General features: G+C 46.6%; 1 pseudogene; it reads right to left on the minus strand.

Moving 5' to 3' along the window:
- Positions 1 to 2447: 2447 nt before the first annotated feature.
- On the minus strand, positions 2448 to 4036 carry LOC100948182 (annotated as a pseudogene).
- Between the last annotated feature and the right edge of the window lie 273 nt (positions 4037 to 4309).

Raw genomic sequence — 4309 nt, forward strand, 5'->3', positions numbered from 1 at the left:
GCACCGGCGTCCCCCAAGCTGACTCTCTTCTCCTCATGCCTGCAGCACAGTCAGCACAGAACAGCACTAGCCCTTTCCCCCTCCACTTCTCTCAAGGAGATGCCCCAGTATCAGGACTCCATAGGTAATAAACCTCCAGTTCTCGGAGTGGGTGGGTGGAGACTCCTTGGAATTCGGTGTGGCAGGTGGGGGATATATACAGATTTATACAGTTTTACAGTTTTATGTTTGGCCAGAGGGTGCTGTGGCACACTGGCAGGGGTAGGAGGTCCAGTTTTTAGGGGGTCTCTCCCATGGAATAGAATGGGAGGAAGTTTGAACTCTGCTCGCTTGTTTGCATGGAGTAAACTGCGCGAGTCCTTGTTGTGGGGGAGGGGACTCCCGTCTGCTTGGGGGTGGATTTTGTACCTTTTGGTTGTAATTTCGGGGTCGCAGCTCGCCTCAGGAAGGTTGAAGTGCACTCTTCAATCTTCTCTCTTGTCTCAGCTCCAAACCATCAGCTAATTTGGTAAGCTGCTGTCCTCTCAGCCTCCTTCTGGACGGGAGCTTCTGTAAAAAGCTGGCTGCAGTTCGCCATCTTGGCTCCGCCCCTGGAGCTAGCTTTCAACATAAATTTCAGTTCAGGGGGAGAGACAACCTCCAGAAGAACCCAAAGAAGCTAAAGGTGGGGAGTCGAGCTGAGAGAAGAGATAGATAAATGTACACCTTCCCCACCAAGGCAAACCATGACTTCAGGAAAACAAATTCCAGGTCGAGATTGAGCCCAAGTGGAATATTCTCCAGCTCCCATTGAGTGCCTGAGGCAGACAGGCTTCAACTATCTCTGCTGGCTGGCAACAAAGAGTGGTCACCGAGTGGAGAAAGCATTGACATTACTTGGACTCTGGCAGGCACAAAACCCTGATGAACTCATTGACATTACCTGGACTCCAGTAGGCACAAAACCCTGACTCACTAGCCTATTGGGCAGGCCTGGGTTATGGAGTCTGGGTTAACAGAGACTGGTAGTGGAGTCTCAGGTTACCAGAGTCCAGTGGCAAAGGGCAAGTAAGGAGGGGAAAGAGACATCAGCCTCCTTACTCCAAATTGTCTACTGAACAGGCCTTTCTGACTCCTCAGAGCATCAGAGTGAGCCACACTTGTACCACCAGTAGACTCCTATTATCTACTTGCTGGAGACTTTGTGATCTTTCCAACCAGAGAGTGGGTACTGATCAGGTCAATAGGTTTGGATCTCTTGATTTGGGCAAATGAACTGGTAGTCGAGGGAGAATCTCTGATGCTCTCTGGATTTTCTCAGGCCTAAATTGCCTTCAGGTGGAACATTCTACGGCTGTCACTGAGTGCTTGAGACAGTCAAGCCTCAGTTCCCTTTGCTGGTGGGGGTCAAAGAACAGTAACCGAGTGGAGCTGGCATTGGCTCTACTTTGATTCTGGCAAACACTAAGCCCTTCCACATTTGCTTATTGGGCAACTGGGTCACAGCCCTGTGGGGTCTCCAGTGACTGGGTGTGATGAAAGTACAAGGTGGGGTAGGAGGCATCACCCTCCCTAGAATATTTTATTTGCTGGGTAGGTCCCTCTGACCCCACAGAACACTGGAGCGAGTCATACCTGAGCTGCCAGAAGACCCCTGCTGTACAGTTGCCAGAGACCTCTTGAACTCCCCCACTTGAGACTTGGGTTGACTGGGACACTTGACTTAGATCATTTGAACTGGGTCAATCACCTGAGAACTATCTAAAGTGATACCCTAGGGGTGTGGCTGAGGGAAGGTGTGGTTTTCCTTTCCCAACTGTCGCCAGTGAGAGGAGGGGTGACATAATCACTGATATTTCTCCACAGCTGAGATCTTAACCCAGAGTAATTGATTTTCTAAGGTAGAACAGAGACCAGCTGAAAACAAGATAGACAAACGCAGTCCCCGAGCCTCTCAGACCATAGCATTATACGCATCCTTGGCAAAGCTCTAAGGGAAAAGGTACAGACACCAGTACCAGCCTTTGCCCAAAAAGGCTAGTTAAATACTACTCCTGGAGCCCCCAATCCAACTTCCTCTTACCTGCTCACCTAGCCAAACTGAGTAAATCCAACATGAAGTGGAGTCAGCAGAAAATCTCCAGTAGTACAAATAAGCAGAGTAGATCAACCCCCCCCAAGGAAGGATGTGGCAGAGGCATCTGAAGATCCAACCCATAAACAGATGGCAGAGATGACAGAAATCGAGTTCAGAATGTGGATAGTAAATAAGATTAATAGAATGGAAGAAAGAAAAGAGCTAGAACTTCAAGAAATTATTCAAAGAATGTCTCAAGAAATTATTCAAAATATGTCCCAAGAAATTATTCAAAAGTTGACTCAAGAATTCAACAATTTCAAAGATAAAATGATCAAAGATTTTAAAACTTTGAGGCAAGAGTCGTAACCCTCAAAGATTTCAAAAATACCATTGAATCATGGATCATCAGAGTTCCCTGGTTGGCCTCCATGCATCCGATAGCATCTTCCAAGAGTGAAAACTCCACACAGACATAGCCATAGTCGTAACCTGTGTTACGCTCCTTCAACTCCAAGTTCTTTACAGGCATGCCATCAGGAGTCTGAAAGGCATTAAGAATCTCTTCTTTTGTAACATTTTCAGGTACCCCACTTAGTCGAATAAGCCTTGTGGGTTTCTCCTCACTTGGGCCAGTTTTATAGTCTTGATCCTGAAGGCCCTGTTGGGCATCTCGGGCAGTTTCACCCTCTGGAAAAGACTTGCTCTGGCCATGGCCAAATATCTGGCTTCCTGGCAGCCTGTGATCCACATCACGGTACTCCATGCTTCTATAATCAGTATCTTGCTGGCCAAGAAAGTCCAGACCACCTTCTTCTTTAAACATACTAGCATCTGAATTCTGTTGTTTACCTCCAGAAAGCTGTGGCTCATCTTGGTCTTGAATTGGACTTTGGTTGTTCTGAAAGTCTGATGGAGACTCACCCTCACCCTCAAAGGCTACAACTTCTGTATCTCCTTCTCTTGTTTCTGAATACTTGAACTCTCCTTTCTGAATCACAAAAGCAGGTCTTTCTCTGGTATCATCATATGTGGAGTCTTCTCTCTTGTTCACATTCATACCAGCATGTTCTCTAACTTGTGTAGAGGGCTGAATGTAATACAAAATATTTGGATCCACAGGGGGCATCTCCCTATCTTTAAATTCCATACAAGGTCCCATTTCTCTACCCCTAAAATCCTGATCAGTTCTGGATTGGTGTCTACCTCTGAAATCTGAATGTGGTATATCCCTGTCCCTAAAGTCTAGATCAGTAGTACCTGAACCTCGGCCTCTAAAGTCTACCTGTGTTCCATCTTTGTCCCTGAAGTCCAAATCTGATAAATCTCTATTCCTGTAATCAGAAAGGGCATGATCTCTGGCCCTGAAATCCAAATCTGATAAATCCCTCCCCCTAAAATCTATACAGGATCCATCCCAACCTCTAAAATCTAAATCATAAGTGCCCCAGCCCCTGAAGTCAGATGAAGGAGCATCCCTACCTCTGAAGTCAACAGTGTGAGTATCCTTGTCTCCATAGTTCATGTGAGATGTCTCTCTACCTCTATAATCCGTAGAAGTACCATCCCCACCCCTATTGTCCATAGGTGGTCCTTCTCTATCCTGAAAATCCCCAGAATGTATGTCCCTACCCCTGAAGTCCAACTGTAATGAACCCCTACTCTGAAAATCAGAAGATGAAAAATCTCCTCCCCTGAAATCATGTCCAGGTCCCTCCCTTCCTCGATAGTCCCCATGTGGTCCATCTCTAGCTCCATAGCTGAAAGAACACTCCTCTACATTTGCAAAGGGAGGCCCCAAATGTCCCTGGAAATCAAAGGGAAGTGAATCTCTGCCAGGAAAGTTGCCAGAGTGTCTCTCCTGAGCATGGCACTTAAGGGGAGAAGGAGGATAATCCCTGTTCCACCCAGGAGCAAACGTTTCTTCCTGGCTCCCACAAAAGGTCCTCTTCTGTTAGCAGATTGAGAATCCCCCCACATTTCTTTCTATGTCAAGAGACTCCGATAAGTAGATTCTTGTTCTAACAAACACTGGTTATAGCAGTACCAAGGCAGCACAGCCCCCAAAGCCTGCTCCTCCTTCTTCTCAGCAGCCACCACCGACCTCAGGATGGCCATTTTATATTTGTGAAGGGTAATACCCAAAATGATGAGATTTCAATTATCAATATCTATGCACCCAACCAGAATGCACCTCAATTTATAAGAGATACTCTAACAGGCATGAGCAACTTGATCTCTCCCAGCTCTATC

This window comes from Otolemur garnettii, unplaced genomic scaffold, assembly GCF_000181295.1.
Source record: "Otolemur garnettii isolate 467f Iridium unplaced genomic scaffold, OtoGar3 scaffold00345, whole genome shotgun sequence".
NCBI classification, from domain to species: domain Eukaryota; kingdom Metazoa; phylum Chordata; class Mammalia; order Primates; family Galagidae; genus Otolemur; species Otolemur garnettii.